The following is an 8,984-nucleotide window of genomic DNA, read 5'->3' as shown; positions in this document are numbered from 1 at the left end:
TGCTCCGGTTTGTGAGGGGTGTGTGTCCAAAATTTCGTCAAACATGCCAATTTCTTTACCACATCATCCTGGTGGCATGACATTAAATCAAGCAAGGTTTCATGTTTTTCTGATCATTTTTTAATATTTTGGAATTAAAATACCATGGCACTCCATGCATGTGTGCCCATGCCTTGAAACCAATATGTTTGAAAATTCCTTCTAATTTACTTCACATGTAATTTACTCGCACACAAGTACAGAAAAATATGATTTTTCAAACCGTTATGGTCAGGCGTTGCATGTAGATGTAGTTCAAATTTAAATTATGGTCATTAAATGGCTATAAAATCACTCAAATGTCTTTAAAAGGTCAAATGACCCCTGAAATTTTCAAAAATTTCACATGACAGTTGTATTAGTGCATGTTAGACGTAGAAAAAAAATTGAAGGCCGTAAGAGGAAGCTATCTCCTGTTCGTCATCAAACATGTATTGTTGCCTCTCGGAACCACGAACCTTCTAGTGAGTTGCTCCGGTTTGTGAGGGGTGTGTGTCCAAACTTTCGTCAAACGGGCCAATTTTTTACCACATCATCTTGGTGACATGACATTAAATCAACCAAGGTTTCATGTTTTTCTGATCATTTTTTTTATTTTTTGGAATTAAAATGCCATGTCACTACATGCATACGTATGCATGTGTCCATGTCGTGAGACCAATATGTTTGAAAATTCCTTCTAATTTACTGCACATGGAATTAACTCGCACACAAGTACATAGATATGATTTTTCAAACCGTTTTGGTTAGGCGTTGCATGTAGATGTAGTTCAAATTTGAATTACGGTCATTAAATGGCTAGAAAATCACTTAAATGTCTTTAAAAGGTCAAATGACCCCTAAAATTTTCAAAAATTTCACATTATAGTGGTAGTAGTGCACGTTAGACATAGAAAAAAAATTGAAAGCCGTAAGAGGAAGCTATCTCCCGTTCGTCATCAAACATGCATTGTTCCCTCTCAGAACCATGCGCCTTCTAGTGTGTTGCTCCGTTTTGTGAGGGGTGTGTGTCCAAACTTTCATCAAACATGCCAATTTCTTTAACACATCATCTTGGTGGCATGACATTACATCAACCAAGATTTCATGTTTTTCATATCATTTTTTATTTTTTGGAATTAAAATGTCATGTCACTCCATGCATACGTATGCATGTGTCCACGTCGTGAGACCAATATGTTTGAAAATTCCTCCTAATTTACTGCACATGGAATTAACTCACACACAAGTACATAGATATGATTTTTCAAACCGTTTCGGTTAGGCGTTGCATGTAGATGTAGTTCAAATTTCAATTACGGTCATTAAATGTCTAGAGAAACACTTAAATGTCTTTAGAAGGTCAAATGACCCCTAGAATTTTTAAGAATTTCACATTACACTTGTAGTCGTGCATGTTAGACATAGAAAAAATTGAAGGCCGTAAGAGGAAGCTATCTCCCGTTCGTCATCAAACATGCATTGTTCCCTCTCGGAACCATGAGCCTTCTAGTGTGTTGCTCCGATTTGTGAGGGCTGTGTGTCCAAACTTTCGTCAAACATGCTAATTTCTTTACCACATCATCTTGATGGCATGACATTACATCAACCAAGGTTTCATGCTTTTCTGATCATTTTTTTATTTTTTGGAATTAAAATGCCATGTCACTCCATGCATACGTATGCATGTGTCCGTGTCGTGAGACCAATATGTTTGAAAATTCCTTCTAATTTACTGCACATGGAATTAACTCGCACACAAGTACAAAGATATGATTTTTCAAACCGTTTTGATTAGGCGTTGCATGTAGATGTAGTTCAAATTTGAATTACGGTCATTAAATGGCTAGAAAATCACTTAAATGTCTTTATAAGGTCAAATGACCCCTAGAATTTTCAAAATTTTCACATTAAAGTTGTAGTAGTGCACGTTAGATGTAGAAAAAAAGTGAAGGCCGTAAGAGGAAGCTATCTCCCGTCCGTCATCAAACATGCATTGTTTCCTCTCGGAACCACGAGCCTTCTAGTGTGTTGCTCCGGTTTGTGAGGGGTGTGTGTCCAAACTTTCATCAAACATGCCAATTTCTTTACCACATCATCTTGGTGGCATGACTTTACATCAATCAAGGTTTCATGTTTTTCTGATCATTTTTTTATTTTTTGGAATTAAAATGCCACGTCACTTCGTGCATACGTATGCATGTGTCCATGTCATGAGACCAATATGTTTGAAAATTCCTTCTAATGTACTGCACATGGAATTAACTCACACACTAGTACATAGATATGATTTTTCAAACCGTTTTGGTTAGGCGTTGCATGTAGATGTAGTTCAAATTTGAATTACGGTCACTAAATGGCTAGAAACTCACTTAAATGTCTTAAAAAGGTCAAATGACCTCTATAATTTTCAAAAATTGCACATTACAGTTGTAGTAGTGCACGTTAGATGTATAAAAAAATTGAAGGCCGTAAGAGGAAGCTATCTCTCGTTCGTCATCAAACATGCATTGTTCCTCCTCGGAACCACGAGCCTTCTAGTGAGTTGCTCCGGTTTGTGAGGGGTGTGTGTCCAAACTTTCGTCAAACATGCCAATTTCTTTACCACATCATCTTGGTAGCATGAAATTACATCAACCAAGGTTTCTTGTTTCTCTAATCATTTTTTAATTTTTTTTGGAATTGAAATGCCATGTCACTCCATGCTTAATTGTGTCATAGCCGTTAGACCTATATGTTTGGAAATTCCTTCCAATTTACTGCACATGGAATTAAATCGCACACAAGTACACAAAATATGAGTTTTCAAACCGTTATGGTTAGCTGTTGCATGTACATGTAGTTCAAATTTCAATTACGGACATTAAATGGCTAGAAAATCACTTAAATGTCTTAAAAGGTCAAATGACCCCTATAATTTTCCAAATTTTGACATGACAGTTGTATTAGTACTACAAAATTTCTCGTACATTTAAAACACCATCCGTTGCCACTATACTCCAAATTTGTCTTTTAGAGCTAATAAAAAATATCTACTACATCACACACAATTGTTTTCTAGGATCCATTTGCGATGAAAATATCTGGGTCTATTTAAGTCTCCCTCCTTAAGCTTCGCCGGCTCGTCTGCTCCAGTGCCGTCAACCCCTGAATCCACGAACCCCGACCCCCATTCCGGCACCCCCTTCTTGCAAAGATGACACCGTGGAAACACTTCGTGAAGGCCCGTACGATGGCCGCGTCCCCCCGAGCGCCGCCGCCTACGCCGAGAGTGCCGCCGCATCCGCATTTAGCGCGGCCACTTCCGCCGATAGGGCGTCTGCGGCAGCCGATAGGGCAGCTGTAGCAGCCGAGACGGCTGTAGCTGCTGCTGCGACGGCGGCTGCAAACGCCGAGAGCGCTCGAGCTGCTATCCGTGCCGCCGATGTCGCCCTGGCCCGGGTCAAGGCGATCCGTGCCAAGATCGAGGATGCACACGCCAAGATATTCCAGGCCACCACGGACTCCAGCATGCAACCCACGTCTGAAAAGGTGGCGGTGGTCATGGAGCACCTGCTTCATCATGTGGTCGCCAAGCGGGAGCTGGAGATGCAGGAGGCGGCGGAGATCGAGGAGCGCCGGGAGGAGGAGTTGCGCGTGGCCGAGGTCGAGGTAGAGAAGAGTCTGTCCGTCGAGGAATCGGCGGTGGAGTACCAACGCGAGCTCTGGTGCAGCCACTACTACGAGTACTACAATCTTGAGGGCGGTGCCGAGGACGAGGATGAGGACGAGGACGGGGTCAACTTCAGCAGGGGGACGCGGAGTCCACCAACGGAGGCATGTCGCCAGGACAAGTCATCGACGTCTCATCTCACACCGGCGATACATAGGCCGACGTGGCGGCCGATTTGTTAAAATTATGCATACTTAGGCTTTGTTTTTAATGTAGGTCTTTTGTTAGAGAAATGTTTAGGTCAATTGGCTCTGTTTAATTACTAAAATTGCTCGATTTAGTAAGTGTGGTCTGTCTGCTGTACGCTCTTTTGTGTGCCCAAATTAGCAAGAGATGTTAAATTATGCAATGACGTACCCGAGGAAATTTCCACCAAAATTTGAATTATCAAACTCATCCCATGCGCGTAAAGCAGAAGAATCGTTTGAGATGCACACAATCGTTCAAAGTGAAAGGTTCGGCGGCACCGCGTGCAAAGTTTCCCTCCACATTTCCAAAATTTTGGCCTACCGCCAAAATATCTACCCCGCCCCCCTTCCCCCTTCCCCACCCCTTTCTCCCCGACCACAAGTCCCATTTCCCATGTTTCCTCCTTCCTTACTTCCTTGCTAAGATAGAGCCGCTTCCTCGCTCTCGCCGTCTCGCATCCTACCGCTGGGGTCGCCATGGTCTTCTTCAAAGACCTTTCCAGCGGTTCCTCCGCCGCCGACGACTCCTCCACCACCCGGGTATGCCTCTCTTCTCTCTCTTGGGCCATGACTTGGAATGAATGATTTTTACCCAGCAGTCGATTTGAGTCATTTCTTCCTCCTGTAGCTCCCTAGGACCATCAGTGGCAACGAATGGAGCGGGTGGCTGAAGATCTATCTGCTCGTTGTCACCATCAATCTCCATGCGTGAAGCTAGTTGGGTTTGATTTTGTGGACAGTGGGAGGAAGTTTCTGGCATGTGCTGAGAAGGTTAGACCCTCTTTCGTTGTTACAAATCATTTGTTAGATGTGATTCATACACTGTCACGGTCCCAACCCATTCATGCCACACCTTCAACCAAATGCATCCAAAGACAGTGTCACAGTTTGTACCTAGTATCTTAAATTGTTGCCATCTCATTAGCGGTGCCATTAGAAAATTATTTGGCACCGCTTCAGCAGTTTGTGCAACCAACTTTGGTCCACACATCCGAGCAGCCAAGTGATAATCCCCAAGTGCAGGGAATCATCGTAGCAATTTCTAAAGGTGGAAGTGATAAGTTGTAGCGACCAGACCTCAAACGGTCCAATCTCTGTGCTCAGGTGTCATCCCTGGATCAGTAATGCTGACAAACAATACTCGAAGGATTTATAACAGAGTAGCAATCACACACTTATTACATCGAGTGTCTCAATAGAGAACTTATTACAATAAATATGGCTTAAGGCCATCTAATAATGATAACAGCGGAAGGCTTAGAAGATAAGTGAGTCCATCAACTCCAACGACATCATTGAGTATAGAACCACGACCTAAAAACTCCTTAATTGTCTTTTGAAAAGTCTGCAACATTAACGTTGCAGCCCGAAACGTGTCAGCACATGGAATATGCTGGCAAGGTAACACATAGAGAGTAATGGAATGAAACAGCTATACTATATGCATATTTGGCTGGTGGCAAGCTCTATGGTTATAGTTTTGCGTAAAGCCAATTTTTCCCTACTGCAAAGGAATAAATTTTATTTAACTATCATGGTAGTTGTTAAACATTGAGAATGGTTGACAGCATCCTCAATCCCAATTAAGCATCATGATTAACAAAACCCAACAAAATTAATTTAGAGTAACATGTTGATATTCACATGATAATCCAAGTACTAGATACTCAAGATGTCCATAACCGGGGACACGGCTAACCATGATTAGTTTATACACTCTGCAGAGGTTTGCGCACTTTTCCCCACAAGACTCGATCGCCTCCGTTTGGTTTCTCGCACTACAGGGTGTTTGAGAAGACGGATGACCGAGACATAGTCTTTCAGAAGCGCTAGCACCTTACAATAGATAGACCGTTACACCTACTTTCCCCTACATCTGCTAGTCTACCCTATAAGAGTTCGCACGACTTAATCAACTATGCTAGAGCCCATAATAGCTTGTGGCTACACACGGAAGTTTCTAGTATGAAAAATCTCATGATCCCTTTGGGCCTGGGTGGCGGTCCATAAAGAAAAACTGGCAATCCTGGAATACCCAGGTACCTCAATCCACCCAGATGTGTGTTTAATTTGCCACCTTAGATAAACCATTAATTAACAAACTCACATCTGTCATGGATATCACTCACCCAATCCACGTCTACTAGCATAGCATGGCACAATAGACAAACGTAGAAGTAACTCCCAGAGGTTTGATAATATAACAGGTAATAGGTGTTACCTCAACTACTTCCCATCCCACAATTTAATTAGATCCTAATCATGCAAAGTTTGAGGATTGATCTAATGCAATAAAACTGGGTAGTAGGAGGTATGATCAATGTGTTACTTTCCTTGCTGATGATCCGCGAAACCTAGAGATTCGAAGTAACAGGCGGTGCACTCCGGGTATTCTATCGCAGACAAACAAACAAGCATACAATAAGTATTCATCTAATGCACAGGTAAAACTCAAATAAGAGATCTAACCAGAACGTTCAACTTAAGAACTCTGGTTTGCAAAAAGAATCAAATCAAACGAAGCAACGAAAGTCAAACGGCAAAAAAACAGGCTTTGTTTACTATTCTGGATCTAGGGAAATTTTTTACAGTGGCAAAAACTTGTTTAAGTTGGTTAAACAGATAGAGGGTTTCGAGACAAAACTCTAGGCGCTTGAATCGCCTGATTCCGATAAACGAGCGAAAAGTTATACCAAAACAAAAATCGGATCAGGAATCACGATCAGAAAAATCGCGGATTTAATCGGAGAAAAAGAAAAACGACGAATGTTCGCTAGAACGAACGAACGAACGCTCGCTATTTAAATAAATCGGAAAAACCAATCTATTTAAAAAACCGAAACTAAAAAAACGAACAAAACCGTCGGAAAAACCGAATGGTTTTTCGGAAAAAAAACCGGCGTCTAAAAAAAATCTACCTGGCAACTCCGGCGAGAAATCCGGGGGGGTGGGGGGGCTCCGGCGGCGGCAGCTAGGGTTTGGGGAGGCTCCGGGCTGGGATCCCCGGCTTATAAAGCCCGATCAGGCCTGGTGTCCAGGTCGGACACGGCCCGTAGGTTGGTTGCATTTTTTTAATATTCCGCGTAGAAAAACAAATAAAAGAAATACTAAACGGACTCCAAAAATCCTGAAATAAATTTTCCCGGGCTTCTAAAATCAAGCCGCACAAGGTGAACATTTATTTGGGGCCTAAATGCAATTTTGAAAAATACACATTTTTCCTAAATTCAAATAAAATACCGAAAAACTCCAAAATAAAATCTTATTTGATTTTATTATTAAATCCTCAATATTTCTTTACTTTGGGAAAGTCATTTTATTCCCTCTCTCATATTTTTGTAATAGAAATAATTGATGATAAAATAATTAAAATCAAATGATCCTATTCTCAAAATTTGAGAAAACTCAAATATGAAAATAACGAAATCCCCAACTCTCTCCGTGGGTCCTTGAGTTGCATGGAATTTCTAGGGTCAAAGCCAAAAGCAAATAAAATTATGATTTGCAATGATGATCTAATGTATAACATTCCAAATTGAAAATTTGGGATGTTACAAACCTACCCCCCTTAAGATGAATCTCGTCCTCGAGATTCGGGTTGGCTAGAAAATAGGTGAGGGTGGTCCTTGAGAAAATCTTCCTCTCGCTCCCAGGTGGCTTCATCCTTCGTGTGGTGGCTCCACTGAACCTTACAAAACTTGATAACCTTGCTGCGGGTGACTTGACTGGCATACTATACAATCTTAACTGGTTTCTCCTCATAGGTCAAATCACTGTCCAACTGAATTGCTTCCAGTGGTACCGTATCTCTCAGCGGTATGTCAGCCATCTCCACGTGGCACTTCTTCAACTGAGAAACATGGAACACATCATGAACTCCTGACAATCCTTCGGGCAATTCCAACTTGTAGGCCACTTCTCCCATTCGCTCCAATACTCGGTATGGTCCTACAAATCGTGGCGCTAACTTTCCCTTAACACCAAAGCGCTTTGTTCCCTGAAGTGGGGATACTCGAAGATAAACTCTGCCTCCGACTTCATAAACTGTCTCCTTGCGTTTAGAATCTGCATAACTCTTCTGTCTGGATTGAGCTACCTTGAGCCTATCGCGAATCAATTTCACCTTCTGTTCAGACTCCTTAATCAAATCAGGTCCAAACAACTGGCGGTCTCCAACTTCATCCCACGACAACGGTGTTCTGCACCTCCTTCTGTACAAGGCTTCGAAAGGGACCATCTTTAAACTGGATTGATAGCTGTTGTTGTAAGAGAACTCTGCATATGGCAAATTCTCGTCCCAACTAGATCCATAATCTAGCGCACAAGCTCTTAGCATGTCCTCCAAAATCTGATTGACTCTCTCGGTCTGTCCATCTGTCTGTGGATGGAAAGTTGTGCGGAACTCTAGCCTGGTACCCAAAGTTTCGTGCAACTGATTCCAGAACTTTGAGGTAAACTAGGTTCCTCTATCTGATACTATACTCCTCGAACTCCATGTAAGCATACAATCCTGGTCATGTATATCTTTGCCAACTTAGCACTGGTGTAAGTGGTCTTTACCGGGATGAAATGAGCTACTTTCGTCAATCGATCAACTACAACCCAAATCGAGTCATAGCCTGAACGAGTCCTGGGTAATCCCGTGATAAAATCCATGCCTAACTTATCCCACGTCCATTCGGGTATCGGCAATGGTTGTAGCAATCCTACTGGCTTCTGATGCTTTGCCTTTACTCTCTGGCATACATCACATACTACTACGTACTCCGCAATATCCTTCTTCATTCCGGTCCACCAGAAAATATCCTTCAAATCCAAATACATATTGGTATTTCCTGGGTGAATCGAATATGGTGAATCGTGTGCCTCTTGCAGAATCAACTTCCTGATCTCCGGGTCATTGGGCACATAAACACGTTCTTCAAACCATAGTGTATCGTGGTCATCCTCACGAAATCCTTTAGCCTTTCCTTCGCTCATTTTCTCCTTTATAGAGGCAATCTCCTTGTTAGTCTTCTGAGCTTCTCTGATTCTATCCATCAAGGTTGACTGAATCTCCAATGCTG

Source organism: Triticum urartu, chromosome 2A, assembly GCF_056163025.1.
Source record: "Triticum urartu cultivar PI428250 chromosome 2A, HENAU_Tu73, whole genome shotgun sequence".
NCBI classification, from domain to species: domain Eukaryota; kingdom Viridiplantae; phylum Streptophyta; class Magnoliopsida; order Poales; family Poaceae; genus Triticum; species Triticum urartu.
This window is presented reverse-complemented; position numbering follows the sequence as displayed.